Here is a 23,231-nt window from a genome sequence, read left to right as displayed (position 1 = left end):
TAACAGAAAGAGTGTGCAAGCACAAGCAAAGCAGGGGGAGTGGGCAGGCAGAGGGAGAAGCAGGCTCCCCACTGAGCAGGGAGCCCAACGTGGTGCTCGATCCCAGGACCCTGGGATCATGACCTGAGCCAAAGGCAGACGCTTAATCGACTGAGCCACCCAGGTGCCCCTTAATTTTTATTTACATTCTAGTTAGTTAACATATTGTGTAATATTGGTTTCAGGAGTAGAATTTAGTGATTCATCACTTCCATACATCACCCAGTGCTCATCACCACGAGAGCCTTCCTTAATGCGCATCGCCCATTTGCCTGATGTAGACAACTATCATTCTGCTCCCTTGTTCACGTTTTTAAGTGATACCATTATGCATTCAGGGAAAAGCCTGAACTCCTTAGTGTGAGTTTCAATGTTCTGTGTGCTATCAGTTCAGTTTACCCTTTCAACTACATTTTTGTAACTCCCTTTATTCCTCTACTAAGCTTCCTCTTAAATCTGCTGATTTTGCCAATTTCCTGCCAGCATGCAATGATATAAAACTGTGGAGATATTCTGAGGCAGTATTCCAGTGTCCCGTTTTCTCTGTAGCTATCAAAGGCCATTGAAGAAAGTGGCTTCCTGATGTCTAGATCACAGCCAATTCAGTGTGGCAAGAGAATGGGTTATTTGTTTTTAAATATTTCTCAGTATCTAATGCAATGTTTTGCATTTAGCATTTTAAAATATACATTGATTTTAAGATACCATTCTTAGTTTTTTCTACAACAGATATGCCCCCCCTTACTATTTGTAAACCTAAAACAAATGGATGGAAACATTGAAATCTCAAGGTCAGACATAAGGCTCCAAGTCTTGAAAATACTACCTCATGTTATTAATGGTTCCATAGACTTACGCTTTTTTGTAACTGAAATAAGTATGAATGACAATTACAATCAGCTTCAAAAGGATTTTATAAAAAATAAGTATCAAACCTGCCATAATTTGATGGTATTGGAAGACGACAGAGATATAGTGTGACTGATGATTGGCAGGGATAACTGGCAGCTCCAAGCCAGGCATTCCATCATGTCAGAGCCCCTGCAGGAAGTAGGCAACAAAATCAACAATCGCTTTCACATGTACAGTACTTTATCATTCACAGGCATCTCTCAAAGTACCTTACAAGACTGTACAGTGACTGAATGAAGCTAGCAATACCAAGTGAAAGCTAAATAGGGAGAAAAAGTGATCCTTATGGATTTGATTGAAGAGAACAGAACATCTTTGGGCATGCTGAAAAAGATGTTAAATAGTCACAACATGGGGCCCCATTGTGGGATGTTTGTTCAATGATCATTTTCGTTGAAGTATGCAAATAACACTAGGAGATACTTAGATTTAGCAGGGATAGTTCAGAGAAACAAGTCAAAGGAAAACTTCCAACATTTTTTTTTTTTTTTTAAGGTCAGAGAGAGAGTATAAAGTAAATGAATCGCCTAGAAATTTTTATGACCATTCTAAATTTGTTGTTCTGGAACAGTGATCTAAGGATAGCAAACAAAACAAAACAAAACACTGCCTATGTGTTTATTTACATTTTAGAGATGAAAACAGTATGGTTAAAGGGCATCTATGAAACTAAGTACTCATCCTATTTGTATTTAGCAATTGGGCATTTTATTGGTGATAAAATATACTTCTGTTTACATTGTCCTAAATTGAGCAACTTAAATTCAAAGCTATCCAGAAGAGCAAAACAATGGCTCAGCCCTTAGAGTTTTGTATACTTGCTTTAGTACAAGATTTCTCAATCTACATAATATTGACATTTTGAGACATACAATTGTTGGGGCCCCGGGTAGTTGGAGGCTCTCCTGTACAAGGTAGGATATTAGCAAAATCCCCTGACTTCTCCCATTAGATGCCAGATCCTGGATCATGACAATAAAATCTGTCCGCGTGTACTGTCAAATCGTTTTTTTCTAGGGGGAAGCAAGGGGGAGCACAAAATTTCCCTCTGTCGAGACCACTGCTTTAGTGCCCTAGAAGATTGAGCTCCTTCTTCTGACATCTCAATTGTAAGAGTTGCTGCTGACTTTCCCACATCTTGAACGCGCCCAATTTTACCAGTGCATTTAACGTAACACACCATGTTGTGATAGCCAACTTCCGAGCATGCTGCCTCCCTCATGACGTCTGTCTGATGTAAGGTCTGTGAAAGCAGAATTAAACATCTCCATTCTTGGGGCGCCTGGGTGGCTCAGTCGTCAAGCGTCTGCCTTCGGCTCAGGTCATGATCCCAGGGTCCTGGGATCGAGCCCCGCATCGAGCCCCGCATCGGGCTCCCTGCTCAGCAGGAAGCCTGCTTCTCCCTCTCCCACTCCCCCTGCTTGTGTTCCCTCTCTCGCTGTCTCTCTCTCTGTCAAATAAATAAAATCTTAAAAAAAAAAAAAAAAATCTCCATTCTTGATTATGGATTCCCAAATCAGCACAGGGCGTGGCACATAGGATGTAAGCAACAAGCAATAACTACATATTATTGAATCAATTACCTTCTTGGCTATATAGAATGACATAAGGTACAGAAAATAAGAACTTAGCATGGACAAAATAGTTTGTAAATGTAGGATAGACTTGTTTTTTGGAGAAATAGCTCAAGGCTCTGATAAGCAACACAACAACTAAAAAGGTAATGCTTGGTTATGCGAAGGCTGAGTCTAATGGCTAAATTTATCATCGCTGGTTCCTAAGCATAAACATCATATTATCCTCCTGAGGCAAGGCAGTATTAACTCAGGCCTCTAAAATTAAATCATTTCAATAAAAACAGATTGGTCATACTCATGCTATTAAAGAATATAGGAGTATACGGTTATAGGCATATTAACCTGTTTTATAGTGAAACTCTGAGTTTCACTGAGGGGCCATTCAAATCATTTTATCAAGATTATAAAACATAGTCCAGAGGGAAGTGTTACCAGTTTAATGTAAGCTCGCAAATAAAAAATCATAGAACTGTATGTCTTCCATGAGGTCTTAATTTCTTTGGTTCATTTGGGGGATAAGACAAAAAGGAATGAGTTTTTCATAATTTCTCATATAAAAATATAAAATTCAGCTACACAATAGAATGCTTTATTTTGAAATTGTACTTCCAGTACAAAAGCTAATGGTTATAAACTCCTTATTTTCCTTTAGACCTGTTTTCCTTCTCCTGAGTTGAATGAAATCTTCAAGATAAGGAAGAGAATTTTTTCTATCTTTTCAAGATAAGTGAAAAAGATTTCTCTTTCACAGTGTATACTCTCATGGATTACTCTTCTTATCCTGGCTTGACTTGAGGCAGGTAATTCATGCTCTGTTCTTTTCTTCCTCCTAACAGCTATTTAGGGATATGTGGCTAATCATAGCATTAAAACAATATATCTTTCATGTGATATTTGTGGGCTATCTCTGAATATTTTAATTTCCCTTACCTTTAGATATTTCAGAAGTAATTAAAAAGCTCCCTTCGGATGGCTAAAATAACCAAACACATTTCAAAAGCAATTTTGTCTAGCGTGAAATAATTCACTGATTCTTCTCTTAATTCATACTTAGTTATAGTTATTTTTCAAAATCCTTTTTATGCCTTTATGTCATTTTATATCTAAGATGATTTTAGATGGTTGTTTTCTTATTTATTATTCCAAAAGTTCCCTTGTATTTTTTTCTCAAGAGATAACTTGTAAACTGTTATAGTGTTATGTTGTTTTGTACAAAAACATACTAAATGTAGTCTTTGTCTTCTAGGTGGTCATAGCTACCAGTTTATCTCATAATAAAAGTATAAATGTAACAGCTTGTATTTATTACGTGTTCAAATGTGCCAGGCACTTCTGTGAACATTTGATATATGTTAACAAACTTGGAAAATGTTGTAGGCACTGCAGTGTTATCTTTCTCCGGCACTAATAGACTAGAATTATTTATAATGACCATACATCATTTGGCTTGGGCCAGCCTGAAAGTTTTAGCCACTTTGGTCTATAATGGATCTTTGTAACTTCATAAGAGCAACAATTAAATGCCAGTAGCTGGCTTTTCATCCACAGTCTAACACATTAACATTGCTAGCATCTCTACAGGGCTGTAGGGAATGAAGTAAGGTAAGGGATTACTAGTTATCTAGAAAATTTACTGCCTGTTCATTTATTCACATGTATTTTATAACTTTATTACACATGCCACGCAGAAATAGTGATGTTATGTTTAAAGTGACTGGAATACATGAATAAAAACTACGTATAAGGAAATCAATACTAGAAAAAAAATTGTGGGAACCATGAAAGAACTACAGGGATGTAAAAAAGAAACACAAGGAGGAAGAAATGTTACATAAAGGTCAGGAGAGACTTCACAGAGGTGGTGATATGGAGATAAACATAAAAATATAGGTGGGTTGTCACCAGGTGAGAAGGAAGCATGAAGACACAGGGCAGTGCCGGGGCCAGACATAAACGTTAAGTTGACAAAGACCTGTTTGTCCTCAATAATTTTCTTCTATTTCTTCCAAGGCCTAGGCGAGGAAAATCAAGAGAGAGTCCCAGCCACCAGGAAAGTGCAGAAACAGTGGTGGGATTAATAAGTGGTTCCCTAACGGGGCCGACTTCTGTGGGAGAGGGCACCAACTACAAGTGGTTGACTCACAGTAACAACAGGACATGCTCTTCACACAAAAATAAACTCTGTCAGCACAATGAAAAGGAAAACAACAACATCTAAAAACCTTCCTATGATGGGAAAGTAAAACCATGACAAGCAACACTAAGTGCTGGTGAAGAGTTGGGGAGATGAGAAAATTCATGAACTCCTGGTGGGACTAGAGCTATTTTGCGGGGAGGAATCTGGAATTGGTGAAATTAAGGCCATATATATTTTGGAAAACAGCACCTTACTCATGGTTTGTTTCCATAGAGTTCACAGTGGACAAATGTACAGGGTATTGATTACCTTATCTTTGGTGGCAGTACACACACACACACTATGTATATATATATTGTTATACATGTATATATCATTGTATTTATTCATTTTCCTAGTGCAGGGCTCCTAGGTTACCTATATATACCAATATGGAGAAATTTTAAAGTTTATATAAATATGGAAATGTACAAATTAATTTTACATTACGCATAAGACCACTTATGTGTCTTAAAAGTTACTTGTTTCTTTTTTTTAAAGATTTTATTTATTTATTTGATAGAGAGAAAGAACACAAGCAGGGGGAGCAGCAGAGGGAGAAGCAGGCTCCTCATTGAGCAGGGAACCTGACGCAGGGCCCCGGGATCATGATCCGAGCTGAAGGCAGACCCTGAACTGACTGAGCTACCCAGGCGCCCCTTAAAAGTTACTTTCAAAGGAAAAAAGAAGGGATGAATAGCACAATACCATTTATAGAAACTAAAAACATACAAACACCACTCTATGTCATTTTTAAAGGCTCTATCAAGGTTGAATTGGCGGGACACACATTACATATATAGAAATGGACACCAATGAATAGGAAAAGGCATATAAGCTGGGATGGATGGATGATAGTGAAAACCACAAAATAGCAAATGTCAAGCAGGATGACAGCAGCTGTGTGCACATCAACCCAAAGACTAAAACTGAGGTTAGAACCAAAATCCAAACCAAAGCCAAAGGTAAAGCCCAAGAAATGTGGGACCGTAAAAGAAAAGAATAACTTAATGCGCTCATGACGTAGAGAAAGATTGACTTAATTTTTGGACCTTCTTTTGAATATGTAGGAAAAGTCTGTATAGTTTTAATAAAACAGAAAAATATTATGTGTTAGGAGATGGAGTCACAGGGACTAAGCCTATCTGAAGATCAGCTACATGTTTCGTGAGAGCAATAGCGAAATGCAGTATTCCAGTGTTGACCATTGGCCCTAGCATAGACACCCTTAAGGCACAGTCCCAACGAGACTCCCTTCTCTTTAGACGCCCATCACAGGTTCATGGATCCGCAGGCCACCTCTACTTCTGACCAAATGACTGCCAGTTCGGAGGTTCCCATGACCCCTTCAGGTTTGCTAATTCACTGAAACGACTCTCAGAACTCAGGAAAGTGCCATTCTAACAATTAGTTTTCTTATAAAAGATACAATTCAGGACCAGCCAAATGAAGAGATAATGAGCAACTGATAGATATTTCTAAGCAGAATTGTGACAATGATTAGTACTTGTCTTTTGGAAGCTATTTGGTAGGAGTATGGAAGTTGGATTAGTCTGGGAGATGCGTGGCATGCCTTCAAGTCAGTAGAATCTAGGTGAGATAATAAGGCATTACCGAAGGCCTCAAAAGAAGGGGCTGTACAGCAGAGATATTTAAGAAAAAAGAATCACAGTTCAAGATGATGCACTGATTTGAGGATACTATTGAGATTTCTAGCTTGGGAACTGCTCGACCTCACTTCAATGTGCAAATTTGTTCTAAGACTGGATTTATGCATAGGTCAGAGGAAAACATCTGTTTCATAAATACATGGGCAAAATTAAACATCTTGTATAACTGATTTTAAAAATATACTTAGACAGATTCTGGAGTTAACCGGCCAAAAGAGTTATACTTTTGCTATAGAAAAAGCCATGTACTTTACAGTATATACATGATGTTTTTTTTTCCCATGTGGTCACGACACTGCTGAGGGAGCCTCTTCTTGCCGTTCTGTTTCGTGTTCTAAGAACTTCTTTGAGCTTCTACCTACTTAGCTTCTCCCTATTGTCAGCATCTGCAAAGGGGCAAGCGTCATGGGTGAAAGGAAATCATATACCAAACATAAATGACTAATGGAACCATAATACAATCATTTTGAGTAGGACCATGATTCTTTTTAGCTGCCTATAGACATGAAAGTGTTCTGCAGGAAAGATAATGGCGCTGTTTCTTCTTAGAATTCTTTGGCAACAACACCAACACTGCATTGCAAAAGATGTTAAGAAGGGAAGTCTTCATCGACTTAAAAGAAAATCTAGGATTTGAATTCTTTTTGAGGGATAATTTGAGTGTTGGATGGAAAGTTGTATTTCTCATAACTGTTAAGAACATAAATAACACCCTTAGCATATAACAGCTGCATACCCCCATGCTGAGAAGGAATGCATTATGCAGCTTTGGAGTGAAAATGCATGTTTATCTGAGATCAGTCCAAACCTGAGACTGTTCCAAGATTCAGACAGTTGGCAAGAGCCCTGGGAGAGAAGGTAAGGTTTCCATTGGAAGTAAACTGATAACAAATTGATGGTGATGGTGGGAATACTTAGCATTAATATGCTTGAAAATATGTTATCATACTTGTACTTTTACGAGCTAAGGACACAAACGTAGGTGCGACTCAAATCAATGCTTCTGTGCTCATTTCATTTCACACTATCTAGACTTCATGCAAGTGAAAAAGAGTGTAAGTAACAACTCAAAAATCAATAATTTAAAAAAATTATATTAAAGGAAATCATTATAACATGAACCATGTTTTCAGATGTCTTTTTAAAGGCTTTGTTTTTTTCCTGAGATTTAAGCTACATTGTAAGAAAAAAAGACTCTCCTTCAGCGGCTTCAATGCAAATTTCCCCTCTGGAGATGGTTTCTAGGACATAGACAATGAGATAAAGCCGCAACTTTCTCTGCCTTGTGCCTTTCTACCTTTTCATCCTAAGTCTTGATAATACTGTGGCACTGTATTGATTACCTATTCTCCTTAAACATTCTTTTCCAGGACTTTTAAACACAGATTGTAGCAACATGTAGAGAAAATGGAATTGTACCAGTTCAGTGTTGGGTGTGATAGCAGTAAAGCCTCTAGAAGTCATTTTTCATAATTTATGTTACATTTGAAAGTATTCCCTGTTGCCATGACCAAACCATATCTTTATGTTAATGAAAATAGATACATATAAAAGAAAATGAAGCTTTCTAACAGTCTGAGAAGCCGTGGTCTGAAGCCACAGTCTGACCTATTCCTACAGTATATAAAAGCTTATTTAATGATTTGATTATTTATTTTAAGCAAAATTCATAATCATTCATAATTGCAGACCTCTTTTCAGATGTGTTGCAAATACTTTCTTGTTTCGAATTTGACATTAGATAATTAATCATCACTTAAAGCACAATTAGACATTAAGAAACACTGTAGAACTATGGATGGCAGGCTTCCTATTGAAAGCCTAAATTTGAGCAAGATCTTTTCTCTATCTTTGGATTTCTATGTTCAATTTCAATGTTTATTCCACCTCAGCATTTCATGACTTAATTTAAGTTCCTTGATGTTCCCCAAACACCTCATGCACATTACCCCTGTGCCTTTGCTTATGCTTTTATTTACCTTACAGAACAGCCTTGCCATCTGGTAAAATCTATCATGATCTAGATCACACGTCACCTATTCATTGTGGGATTCCCTCTCACCAGCCTTATCTCCTACTTTTAATTTCTGAAACCAAAAATGTTTCATTTGCTGTTATGAAGGAAAATGAACTAATGGACTCTTACGTACTCAGTACCTGGCGATCTGGTGCATATTCTCATTCCTATAATATATCTGAGGCTCCCAAAGTTCCATGTGGTAGGTAACTTGTCTATGGTGACACAAAGAATACATAGTGAGGCCAAAATGTGAATTGATGAAAATTGATAGAGAATTGTGCTCCTCAGATCTTTAAGAAGAAGGTAATTTTAATTTACTTAACCAAATTGTTACTAACTGAGCCTGCTTTGCTCTTATACTGTCTGCTGGTTAAATGGTGATTAACAGGTTTGGCTCTCTCTCTCTTTTCTCTCCAACCCTAACAACTAGAAAGGTAAACTGATCTGGTACTTGCTTAAAACATGACAGGAAAGCATACCAATCAATACTGCCCTGTTTAGACCACCTCAGATTCAACAGATAGGAGATAGGAGTGTGCAAAGATTTATGGTTACCCTTGAATTTAAGTCTTTTGGTAGAAATGTGGGGAAGGTATAAGAGGTCCTTCATTGCTTTACCAATATAATCCAGCCAAAATTATCTGAGTTTGCTGTGTTTCCATATTGCTTTATACAGAAGCCTAAATCTCCTTAATAATATAATAAAATGTTGATGTTCTCTGCCAGTATGCCTTATCTTTACATCTCTCTTAAGAAAACATTTTAGGAGAAACGTTGATTGGCAAGAGAGGATTTGTGAATTCCTGCATTCCTTGGTCAAATATCATCTAAAAGTACTTAAATAACATCCGCATTTCCAACAGGCCTGCTCATTAATAAAACACCAAAATGCACTTGCTCATATCTTGTGTTATACCCACTGTCAGGTTATTGAAGTCTTATTGATTTTTATCTTCCCGGAATATGGCATAATATTTGACAAATAAGTGCACAGATAAATGTGATTGACATTGAAGTAGAATAAATCATCAGATCAAATTAATGAACTATACATTCTGTATCTATTATTAAGTATACCTAATATAATGCTCCTTTATGTGTGAAGATGATCTAGTTTCCTTCAGAAAGATGTGTTTGAATAGCCTTTCCATTACAAGTGACGATGAAGTGTGCTCTAGATATTCATTTCCTTGTTCTGCTTATGGCCGGTTGTAATTATTCATGAAACGTACGGGGAGAATAAGGTGCACAGTGTAAATTCACGGAACAGAATGGCTGTCTTTGCGTGAATCTTGCTGTCTCATATGGGGAATGAACCCCTGACCTTGGCCTCATTAACACCAAGCTCTAATGAGCTGAGATAATGGGCCCAGATTGTTACACCAGCAGGTATCAAGTCTAATTTAATTCAGCTATTCCTCGTTTTCATAGGATTGATTTTTAAGAGTGTGATATTCAGGTACATATATGTTCCAATATTTCTGATACACCATATATTCACATTCTGGTGGTTGGGCCTATAAAGTGAACATCAACTTATTAATCACTTCATACTTCATTTCAAGTAAGTTACTGAGTTGCTGCCATAAAGAGTATCTTTAGGTACATATGATTCCATAATCTATTTCGTAGTTAGTTGGTTAGATGCCAACTGCTCAAGGAAAGAGAAAGGTCTTAACAATATATGAGGCAAGTAGAAATTCTGATTGTATAAATATAATTAACTTGAGAACACAAAATATAATATTCAGTGACTTTGACCTTCTTCAGCTGCTCTTAGGCAGCATTAAACTTCAAAATCATTTGGTCACTCAAGCAATCTGTTAAAAAATCATATATATAACAACAAAATGAGTCCAGTAATGACAAATATAGCACCCTTTGGGCCATATATGGAAATATGGACCATGGTCTGTGTTCGTAATTTTTACAGAAAAAAAGCCATGCTAATTTGTTTATCTTTTGTCTGTTGTTGCTTTTCTGCTACAACACAGAATTAAGTACTTGCAACAGACATCTTATGGTCCACAAAGTCTAAAAGATTTATTATCTGGCCCTTTACAGAAAAAGCTTGCTGAATTCTAATTCAATTAATAGATACCAGCTGACTAAAAATTTAAGTTTTAACTCTCATCCATTTTGTCCCAATAATGAGAAGTACATAGCGATATAGTTCTAGAACCTCAGTGCCAGTATCTCTCTTCTTAGATTGGTAATCATTTAACTTCTTTTGGCCTTAATTCTTTTATGAATAAATAAACTCTACTGAATTACATATTCTATAAATTATTTCTTCATTTTGACTTTGAAATTTTAGCTTTGAGAATTTTAAAATTTTAAAATTAATTTCTACAATTGCCCTAGAATGTGATGATCTCCCCAAACTGTCACCATCTGTTTGGCAATCCATCCTTTGCAATCTGGAGGGAGGGTTGGGATATCATCACTAACATGCAGTAAATAAAACAGATCTGGGAACCCAAGGACAGCACTTCTGAAGTGTATTATGAGAACCAGCGGAACAATTGGATGCACAAAACTGAATCAGGCTTTATAAATGGAGAGTATGGCCTACTACTAAGTTCTGCAAAATTCGTCTCCTCTGTCATTATTGACTTTATCCTCATTCTATTCATATTTCTTAGTGATGTCCCCTAGATGGTCTGTCATATATTCATCTCCCCTAAACCGCCCAAACTCTCCCTGATTCTCCATGATAGAGATCCAGTTTTCCTTCTGCTAACCTCTTTTTTATAGAACTGCAATATTCTATGTCCTTCCTCATAATACGTAATGGTTGGCATTTGGTGATGCAAGGACAGAGATTCTCCTCATCTCACTTAAATAGAAGATAGTTAGGGCCAAGGCATGTTCTCTTACTGTTTCACTAAGCCTCTAATATAGGATTTGCATATTTCCTTTCTTCATTTATTACGTCTCCTCTTAATAGTGGAATTACATATGATTTAACGGAGATTTGGATGTAGTAATATACTAGTGACTGAATAAAGATATTTAGAATGATCATTTCATTTTAATTATTTTATTCCTCGAAAGAATTATCATGGGGAGGTGAATCCCATGTTAGCCCACATATGAAAATTGTTACTACTTATAAGAACCAAGAGTCTTGATACATTTTTGACTATCTTGATAAATCAGCCTGCAATTCATCTTGCAAAATTATTATCTAATATATTTTGCATTTGGAGAGAATTGTAAATGTATACAAAAGCCTTGTCTTTGCTTAGATAGCCTCTTCTTTCCAACCTTTTGTTAAATATCATTAAAATTTGTCTGCCTGAGCAAGGACTAATGAGACTTAGCTCTGGAAGGATCCCAGCAGGCCAAGTAAAAACACTAAACATTTAGGGCACTACTTCCAATTTTTTGAAGATTCAACTGGTAGAGCATGCCTAGATTCCAGCTCTTATACCAACCATGAATGAACATTGTTAGCTTGGTGATCAGGACAACATCAACACTTCAAAAAAAATTTTTAAGTGAGGGAAGTAAAGCAATATTCAATATGGACAAAATTTAAGTATGGTTTCCACATTTCATTGAATAAGGAATCAGTTTCTGTTTTTTGGCATCTTAAAATTTCTGTTCATTGTGATTAAAAGAATTAAAGCACAGTCTGAGCCAGAGTCTTCCATGACATTAAATATATGTCAGAACAGGAATCCATGAAAGCATGGTAATCTATTTGCTCATAGGAGTTTACTTTTAGTTCCACATTTTTAGGTGAGAAATTATAACAATTTCTAAAATATGCTTTATTAAATGAGTAAATTAATTTGTTTTACTCCATTTGCTATTAAAATCCATCAATAAGATTAATTGCTTTCTTTTTCTCCCTGATTAACCCAGGCCTAAGAATTTGAAAAGAACCATAAACAGGAGCTCAGCTCTTCTAGAAGTTTTAGAAAAAGGATCATAACAAATGTATGAGATTGACACCTGTGTCCCAAATGTCCCAAATGCCACTTGAGAGCACAGACCAAGGCTGTAAGCAGCATCAATGAAACATGGGTATTAACGCTAAGCATCAACACAGAAAGTCTGTATAAGCAGCTGGTCATAGAGAAATGGTGAGCGGTGAAGACAAAGAATACCAATGCAAGGACAAAACTATAGGATCAAAGACCAGAATGGGAACTGGTCAGATTCAGGAAAGAACCCAGAAGTCCATGAAAAATCCAAAGGTGTCAAAGTAAAGCCAAGGATCTGTGCAAAAGAAATAAGATGGCAGATAAAATTAAGCAAAGCAGATGACTTAATGAAGGAGTTCGATTAAATATTTAATGATTAATTATTATTTTAAATTTGCAAAGTTTTAACACAGTTCATGCAGAGAGTCACCTATAGGATACTAGGGATCTTACATATGAGGAAATTGTTTTGTTTTTATTTTCAATTCCAAACCAAAAAAAGGTACTGAAGCTTACTTAAAGTATGAAATAACTAGCAGAGTTTAGAGAAAATTTGAACCAACATTGTGTAGGATGGAAAATGATAATGGAGTTCCTAAATCTAATCTGGGTAGCAAAAAGCCATAAACAAATTTTTCAGTGCGCTATCATTAAAAGTGCTTAGAGCCACAGTTTCATTATAATGTAATGTAACATTCAAATTCTTTAAATAAAAATTTATATTGGCCTACCCCATGACCAACAATTTTAATGTCATTTCAAGAAAAAAAATAAACTGTAGATCCCTAAGGGAAAGTTAGGGCAATATCAAAAAATGAAAGAGCCAGGGCCTGCTGGAACAAGAAATACAAAAGATACAGTAACTCCTGATATTAAGATAGCAATCTATCATAATCAGAAATTTCTCAGGTCCTGGTTTTGCTTGTAATGCAGCCTCTGATCAGTAATCTTCCAATAACCAAGAAGATTCTGACAAGAACAAAAGAAGCCTATTTCTACATAACCATGTCTTTCTGTTTTATTTTAACAACTTTATTGAGAAAGAGTTGTTATACAACAAAAACTGCACATGTTTAATATGTACAACTTGATGAACTTAACATATGCATAAACCCATGATACCATCACCACGTTCAAGGTAATAAACATATCCACCAATTCCAAAAGTTTCTTTGTGTCCCTTTATGTGTGCCTTTGTACCTGTTTCATTTGTTTTGTTTGTGGTAAGAACACTTAATGTGAGATTTACCCTCCTAACAAATTTTTGAACAGAAAGCCATTTCCTGGCAATCATGTCCTGATCTCCATTGCATTTCCAGTTAATGCCTTCCCATTCTAGGTCTAGAATACATAGTAGAAAACTGGGTGAAAGAGAGGCATGGTGCTTTGATCTAGAATCAATGCTGAGTAGATTTTGGAAACTTCGAGATTCTCTTTCATAAAAGACAAAATGAAAATACCGTAAATATATAAATATAGTATAGATAATGATGTGTGGGTGTTTAGTTTCTTACTTGGCAAAGGACTCGTGTGGCTTATGTTACAATGCATAATTATGGTGGGGCAATTAAAAATAAACACAACAAAAATTGACACTTTTAAGAGATCTAACATCGCATTTATATTGGATACAGTCAAGAATTATGCTCACTACTGGTTGTGGGTCTCATCTTAAACATATCTGTAGCTCTGATTTACCAGAGAGGAGAAGATTTTAAATTAAACAGATACAGAAAACAATTTGAAATTCCAGATAAGAAACTATCACAATAATTATTTTTTTCAAATACCATAATTATGGTCACTAAAAAGCTGTAATTTTTGCTTTCTTAAAGGCTTTATTTTTTTTAAAGATTTATGTATTTATTTTAGAGAGAGAGAGAGCTTGCACAAGTGGGAGGAGGGTCAGAAGGATAGAGAGAGAATCTCAAGTAGATTCTGTGCTGGGCATGGAGCCTGATGTGGGGCTTGATCTCATGAGATCATGACCTGAGCTGAAACTAAGAGTTGGATGCTTAACCAACCACACCCACCCAGGTACCCTTATAATTTTTGCTTTCTTCTCCTTTACTATATTTTGTCTTCTAGAGTCTAAATAAAATTCTCCCCATTTTAAATGTGAAATTTTAAAAATTGAGATATAATCGACAGACAACATTATATCAATTTCAGGTGTACAACATGATTTTATATATGTGTATATTGCGACATGATCACTGCAGTAAGTCTAGTTAACATCCATTACCACACATAGTTACAGAATTTTTTTTCTTGTGATGAGAACTTTTAAGACCTACTCTCTTAGCAACTTTCAAGTATGCAATGCAGTTCCCATTGTTGTACATTACATCTCCATGACTTTTGTATTTTATAACTAGAAGTTTGTACCTTTCAACCACCTTAACCCATTTCACCTCCTTGCCCCCACCCCCAGCCTTATGTGAAATGTTTAATTCAGAAAAAGTTCTGAGGCATTTCCCAGAATTTTTTTTCTTAAGGAAATTTTATGGTGCTCCACAGGAAGTATGATGCTATGCAAGAGCAATGGATATGAAGGTGATGATACATTGAAGGTAGGCAGCTTCTCTCTTTTTGCACATGAAGCCTATATGTATTAAAAGTGGAGACCCACTATAGAGCCACTTATTCATTCTGGGATGCATAAAGACACAACAAAATATTTCAATTTGCCAATTTTTTGTTCTGTATGCAATTTCTTATTTTCTCCATACTATTGTCCTTAGGCTGAATGCAGGCAATGTCATCATATCTCATTCCCCTAAACAATGTAGGATTGTATGCGTGTGTGTATGTATGTGTGTGAATATGAAACAGGTTTGAGAATTTAAAAGAGGTAGTGATTCAATAATCTGGTAATATAATCTATACTCTATACATAATTTTGATATAGTAATATGGAAGATCAGATCTTATGACGGGCATAATTTTCCATTTTAGCTTGACTTTCATAAATCCAAATAATTTAGATGAAATTCAGTTAAAAATTCTTAATTTAATATATTATTTATGTCATAATCAGGACAACCAATTTTCTATTTAATTATATGCATTATTTAATGAAAAATTAATAGTTTGCCTTTACAAATATAAGCTGCTTACCATCACTTAGCATTTTATTACTTAGTGCCTTTTTATAGACAAATTTTCTTATTTCAGTGAATGCCTGGATAAAAATAAACAAGGCTGTTAATTTTTCCTTGTTTGCTTTTGTTTAGACAAGCCAACTCAATGATCCCCTAATACCCTGAGCCATACATGGGGAAAGCTCATTCTGCAGATGTTGCTGATATTTTACATATTGGAATAATCTCCATAGCCCAGAGGAACTAAAGTGTTAATGCAATTAAATTCTTAATTTCAAGTCCAAACATTTTACTTCCCCATTGTAAATCCTGCTTATTAAGAATGTAGCACATATGGGCAGAAATAATCCTCTCTAATCTAGGGTTCTCTAGGGTCCTTATTTGACCTTTTTTATTCTGATAGTCAAAATACTGTAATAGATAAAAACTATGTATTCCTATATTATTATAACAGGGATGGCTTAATAATTAGTAATTATAATATTTATAAAAATTATAAAATAATATTAAGAATTATTGAAATAGACACATTCTTTGAAATGACACATACATAAACACATACAAACACACATATTTTATATATATTTATACACACATAATAATTTATATATTAGTATCCATTATTGACAGGTTTTCTGTGTGGTCTGATACCAGTTTCCTAAATGGTGTAATAAAAAAAAAAATGTTTATTTGAGAAATGGAGATGGTGTTCAAGTCTGGATTCACTTAAATCTGAGATTCTGGTATTCTAATTCAAATGTTCTATCATGTTCTGGCCTAAACTGCCTGCCCTCACATTTCTGAGGTTATTAGCATATTATTTTAGGCACTTAATGTGATCTGATGAGTAATTTTTTAGCCTCTTTTTATGCACTTGTGAAGAAAAAAATTCACATTTGTGATACTCTGTCTTTTACTTTAACCACTCTAGTCACTTTCAGCAACTGAACCATTTTCACCATGGTTAAGTACTTTAAACCTCATTTAGAAAAAAGAATCAAAACTTATTTTGGATCTGGACTACAATATAAGTCATTTCAGCAAGTGAATGAAGCTAAAATGACCCATGCGATAATTGGTTAGATTTGGAAACAGTGTGAACTCACGTTTAGCTTAATGCGGATACAGATGACTTACTTAGAAATATGGGCAGGTGTACATATACAGGCTAGGATAAATACAGCTGTATTTTTTCTCTTTCAGTTGAGAGACCCTAAAAGACACAATGGCTCAATAGCTAAGCACATCTAACATGAATTTTTTGGTTTCTAACACCATTCTCCAATAAAAAGAACTCTAATAAAAGGCGAAATGGCCAATTCTAGTGTTAGGGCAAGCAACGCACAAGATAAGCCTGGAACATCTCGTGGTGTCAGAAACTACAGAGTGCTCAGCGCTCATGCACACGCACACACATACACACACACACGCACTTTGATGAGGGTATGTCAAAGGCACACAGGAGCCAACTGAAAGCGTTCCTAACGGCCAAAGCCATAACACCTTGAGCAGCAATACAAAAGAAATAATACTGGGTTATAATCCAAAAGCTGAAATAAATAAATATCAATGAGTTCATATTGATATAAATAAACAAACAAATAAATATGGAGAAAAGACAATTGTACCATCCAGAAAAATTCCAAATAATGAATGTAGAAAATCTGCACTGAACAGGAACACAACTCCCACTTTTTAGACATGGGCTGTGCATAGCAACTTCTTTTCAGAGAATAACACCATACAAAGGGATAAAAAGGAGTAACCTCACAGTGGAGAATCTGACAAACACTGCCTCACTGAGACAGTGTTGGTGATCTGTGGATAATATGTACCCTTGATATGAGGTGTTGAAAGCGATACTTGACTCTTGTGTTCTCCCAACTCATAACCTCAGTCATGTCTTAACAAAAGCATTTGAGGGGCACCTGGGTGGCTCAGATGGTTGAGTATTTGCCTTCGGCTCGGGTCATGATCCCAGGGTCCTGGGACCAAGCTCCACATCGGGCTCCTAGCTCAGCAGGGAACCTGCTTCTCCCTCTGCCTCTGCCTCTCCCCTTGCTCATGCTCTCTCTCTCTCTCTCTCTCTCTGTATCTCTGTGTCTCAAATGAATAAATAAAAAAATCTTTAAAAAAAGTATTTGAAAAAATCCAATAAGGGAACATCCTACAGAATAACTGATCAGTACACCTCGGAGCTGTCAAGGTCATAAAGAAAAAAGTCTGAGAAAATGTCACAGAAAAAAGAGGCCTAAGGAGACATGACTACTGAACATAATATAGTATCCTGGGTGGGATCCTGAAACAGAAAAAGCATATTAGGTAAAAATTATAGAGATTTAAAGACACAACAGAGCTTGGTTAGTAATGATGTATCCATGTTCCCTCATTAATTGTAACAAACGTAAGTTATTAATGTAAAATGTTACTAATAGGGAAAAGTGGTACCTGGGTATATAAGAACTCTCTGTACTCTCTTCTAATATATTTTGTAAATATAAAAAACACAGTCTATTTAAAACAAACAACAAAAAAACCCCAAACAAATCATTCCCCCCCTAAGCCTACCCTCAGTCATGCCATCCTCATCCACCACCAGCGCACAGTCTCCTGATACTTCCTGTGGAGCATCGTGCAACATCCTTAATGAACATCACAGGTAAGGACTTCAAGAGCTATGATAACACCTATGAGCAATAAGTGAAAAATAATTATAAAGTGATGAGTTTTGAGTATTTATCATCACTGCTTTAAATATAACTTATTTTATGTAAATTTTATAACAGCTGTGTTTAACAATTGTCCCACAAAGTATCTGAAAATTTGACAAACAGCTCCGGCTCTAATAACAATATAAGCTGCTTCCAGCACACCGATGCTTGGGAGTCTGTGTGTGTGTGTGTGTGTGTGTGTGTGTGTTTGGCATTTAATTGTTAGTAAGTAATTTTTAAGCAAACAACTAAATATGGTGACATAAAAATTTAATTTTAAGGAGTTTCTGAGATTTAAATTCTTCTTTAAGAAAGCTCACACTGATTAATGAATGTAATTTTAAAAGCAATTGCCAGTCACTAGTCTTTGTAAGGTACTGCCCAGCTGTAATGGGGGCGAGGCAGTTGGGGGAGAAAAGAGAGAGAAAGAGAAAGAAAAAAAGAGAGGAGAGAGAGAGAGGGAAGTGTCCTTAGCCTCAGATAATTTGCTAAAGAGTAGACAAACATAAAATAAACTTGGAGGGGAAAAATGTGTTATGAAATATAACCAGCCACAGTCTTTGTAAATCTTTCAAATCAGGGCTGATATGCATGATCTGAGTGCACGGGGTAGTATAGAACGCCGCCCGGGACAGACTCTTCAGTGCAAAATCTTCAGTGGAGTCAATCCAGTTAAGTTTGATGTAAGCACTCCTTACCCTTTGTTTCCCTTTTCTTATTAACTTATTTCCTTCTTCTGTACCATCTCACACTCCAGGAATCCACATGCACCATCAGATTCCACCCCACTTCCTGACCCCCAGCATAATCACATGAAAACACACACAGAGGACAAACGTAAAAACTGTGTCTTTCTTTGACCAGCCTACATGGAGATATGCAGCCCAAGGAATGCTTGTACTACCTTATTTTCCCAATTTCTCCTTCAGAACCTGTTGTCTCATTTCAGAATTTGGTGGTAATCCTTTTGCCATAATTAAAGATAATTCAGGAAGTATCTTACTAAAGTGCACACACGCACACAAATACACAACTCATGTTGAAAAAGGGAACATACAGGAAATCGCCTAATAAAGAGGTAAGCAATAGCTGCCTCAAAAGATTTAGGACCACGGGATATTCTGCCTTAAATAAGGAAGGAGCTGTGTTTCACCTCTGTGTCAATCGCTACAGATCAACAGTTTCTAGATTGAGCTCTACTTGAAGTTAATTTTAGTACTTGGGTTCCCTAACTCAAAATAAATACACTCCAAGCACACATACACAGATGCATACGTATTTATTTAAAATAAATATAGTCTTATTTTGCTATCTGTGGCTTGCAAATGAAAGATTCAGGTGCAACATAGCATATCATAAACCTTGTCTAGACCCCAAAGGTTCTTATAATCAAGATTAACTATTTTTATTTTTATTTAATTATTTTTTTTTAGATTGTATTTATTTATTTGAGAGAAAGAGAGTGAGAGAGAGAGAGAGAGCACATGCAGGGTGTGCAGCAGAGGGGGAGGGAGAAGCAGGCTCCCCCCTGAGCAGGGAACCTGGTGCAGGGCTCCATCCCAGGACCCTGGGATCATGACCTGAGCTGAAGGCAGATGCTTAACCTAATTTGGGGCACCCAGGCCCCCCAAGATTAACTATTTTTAAAATTTAAAAAATCTTCTAATTATATACATAATTTTATGGTTTGAATTGTGTCCCCACAAAAGATGTTGAAGTCCCAACCCCCAGTCCTTGTGAGTATGCCCTACATGAAAATAGGGTCTTTTCAGATCATCAGGTTAATGGTTAAGGGTTCAGGTCATCAGGGTGGGCCTTAAACCAGTACGACTGACTGTGTTCTTATAGAAAGGGGAAATTTAGGCACAGAGGCAGATAACTACACAGGGAGAAGGGCATGTGAGGAGGAAGGCAGAAATTGGGGTGATGTTGCTACAAGCCAGCGAGTGCCAAAGAGTGCGAGCAAATCACCGGAAGCTAGGGAGAGGCATGGAACAGATTCTTCCTCAGTTTTCCAAAGCAACCAATTCTGCTGACAACTTGATTTCTGACTTCTGAACTGTGAGATAATACATTTCCATTGTTCAAGCCACTCAGTTCATGGCACTTGGCAGCTCTGGAATCTAGGAGGGCATTTGTGATAAGCACTGGGTGTTATATGTAAGTGATGAATCACTGAAGTTTACTTCTGAAACCAAGACTACACTATATTTTGACTAACTAGAATTTAAATAAAAACAACAAAAAAGAGAAACTGATATGCACATAGATAAATGATAAATATAGGTCAGGAGGGAAAATATAAACATAAATTTAAATGACCGAGGAAGGGGCGCCTGGGTGGCTCAGTCGTTAAGCGTCTGCCTTTGGCTCAGGTCATGAACTCAGGGTCCTGGGATCGAGCCCCGCATCGGGCTCCCTTTCCCACTCCCCCTGTTTGTGTTCCTGCCCTTGCTATCTCTGTCTCTGTCAAATAAATAGATAAAAGCTTTAAAAAAATAAAAATAAATGACCTAGGAAGAACTGAAAATAACTTAAGCAACATTACTGGAAAATTAGATTCCAGAGTCACTCAACATAAACTTACAATACATTTACTCATTCACTCATACATTCGACAGCTGTTTATCAACAACATGCCCACAACATGCCAGCTACTAGGTAAGGGTTGTGGGTAGACCAGAGGGCTAGAGGTTGTCAGTATATGAGGTTGGAAATGACGCACATTCAATTTCCCTAAGACATCCATTAATTATGTTATGCCTTCACAATTTTCAATGGCTTCTTTGTTCGTTCTTAAAAGTGCCCTGGTCCAAATGATAAATTATATGGTTGCCCTACCTCCAGGTCATAATTGGAAGTGTAGATCATTATACATGAAATCAGAAATCAGAGAGAGAGTGTGGAATGAGACATTCATGTGTTAAAATAATTATTCTATTGTGCCATATGGAGAACAGGTTAGAGGAGGAAAGGAGGTTAGAGGAGGAAAATTTAAAACACTGTAAAAGATTCTAAAAGAAGCAGAAACCTCCCTCTCTGCCTTATGGGAGTTAACAGTCTGTTCATTGAAACCTAACATATTTTAAATAAAAAGTAAATTTAAATATGTTGTAATAGAAATATTAGCATACATTTTTGTCACAATAAGAAGTTATAAACATGTTTTTTTTTTAAATCTCTTTGGCAGCTCATGTAGATAATTTCCATTCTGATTTATGAAGTTGGTCGTTGCTCTACATTTGTGGGAACTGATCCATGTCAATGTAATGCCTATTACTGTCTGATTAATTGTCCTCATTACAAATGTTAACTAATCTGGAGTCAGCACCTCTATCCTAAGGATTCTTTAGTAGCTCTGAGACCAAAAGTGACCTGTCCTTTCACTGCTACAGCAGAATTTGCCTCTGTTTGCTTTACTACCTCTTAAACCACCCAACACCCTTTCTCAAAACTTTCCCAGAACCCCTTCCCAACCTCTGCTGGATGGTTGGCTTCAGTGAGCTTGAGGCACTTTCCCTTTGTCTAGATGCAAAAAGTGTTTAGTAAAGATACTTTGGCATCTTTTTTCACCCTGTTCCATTTCTGATCTGAATTCTTGCCCTTCCTTTTGCTTTCTGATCACTAGTCTTGGAGAATCAAGCCTCTGCTTCCAGCAGAGTCTCTCAGCTCAGGTCTCTGAAAAATTGACAGGAAGTATTTGATCAAGTTGTAGTTTTGTCTCTCACTCTGAATTATCTACCTGGTTTGCAATGAGGCAAACTGTGAGAGCAATGTATATGTCCTTTATGTACAAGAATCACATAATAAATGATCCATTAATATTAGCATATATGGAATAGCAAAGTGTCCATCTTTAAAAATCCAACAAGAGATTTTTCAAAATTGTATCAGAAAGGATGAGAAAAAAAATGAACAAGTCTATAGGACCAGAAAATATTTCTGCTGGTAGTGAAGTCTACTTCATAGGCTTTTATTTAATGATTAATAATCATCTTATCTTTCCGAATAGACTGCCATCTTCTTTAGGATGAAACTCTAGATTTCAAATATCACCCACCACAGAATTTGGAAACTAATTAGTCTTCAATGTTTTCCAAAGAGAAAAATAGCATAAAATTTATTACAATTACAAGATAGTAATAATTGATAAGATAGCTAAGTAGAAGTATACTCTAAGTTCCATGAGGAAGAGTTAGCTCTTTATGCAGGAAAAGATTTTCAACATATATTCTATTTGGAGCTCAATAACATTTTGAGGATGTTAAATTGAAGTCAATGAGATAAGCAAATATATCCAGTAAATAATTATCAGATCCATTAATTGTAAACAATTCTTAAATTATTTTGCTCTCCCATATTGGACTACCAGGCCCTGGTCTTCAGGGTAGCCAACCAAAGGTAAAATTGATTAATATCTTGTATCTGCATTTTCATTGGAAAACTGTTATCTTTTAATTAAATTTACTTTAATCTGGAACAGTTCTTTTTTTTTTTTTTTAAGAAGAGAGGGAAGATTCTTTTTTTTTTAATTATGTTATGTTAATCACCATACATTACATCATTAGTTTTTGATGTAGTGTTCCATGATTCATTGTTTGCGTATAACACCCAGTGTTCCATTCAATACGTGCTCTCTTTTTTTTTTTTTAAAGATTTTATTTATTCATTTATTTGAGAGAGTGAGAGAGAGAGAGAGCACATGAGAGAGGGGAAGGTCAGAGGGAGAAGCAGACTCCCTGCCGAGCAGGGAGCCCGATGCGGGACTCGATCCCGGGACTCCAGGATCATGACCTGAGCCGAAGGCAGTCGCTTAACCAACTGAGCCACCCAGGCGCCCAATACGTGCTCTCTTTAATACCCATCACCAGGCTAACCCATCCCCCCACCCCCCTCCCCTCTAGAGCCCTCGTTTGTTTCTCAGAGTCCATAGTCTCTCATGGTTCGTCTCCCCCTCCGGTTCCCCCCTTCATTTTTCCCTTCCTACTATCTTCTTCTTTTTTTATCATATAATGTATGATTTGTTTCAGAGGTACAGGTCTGTGATTCAACAGTCTTACACAATTCACAGCGTTCACCATGGCATA

This window comes from Halichoerus grypus, chromosome 5 (assembly GCF_964656455.1).
Source record: "Halichoerus grypus chromosome 5, mHalGry1.hap1.1, whole genome shotgun sequence".
Classification (NCBI taxonomy): Eukaryota; Metazoa; Chordata; class Mammalia; order Carnivora; family Phocidae; genus Halichoerus; species Halichoerus grypus.
Note: the sequence above shows the minus strand (reverse complement) of the source record.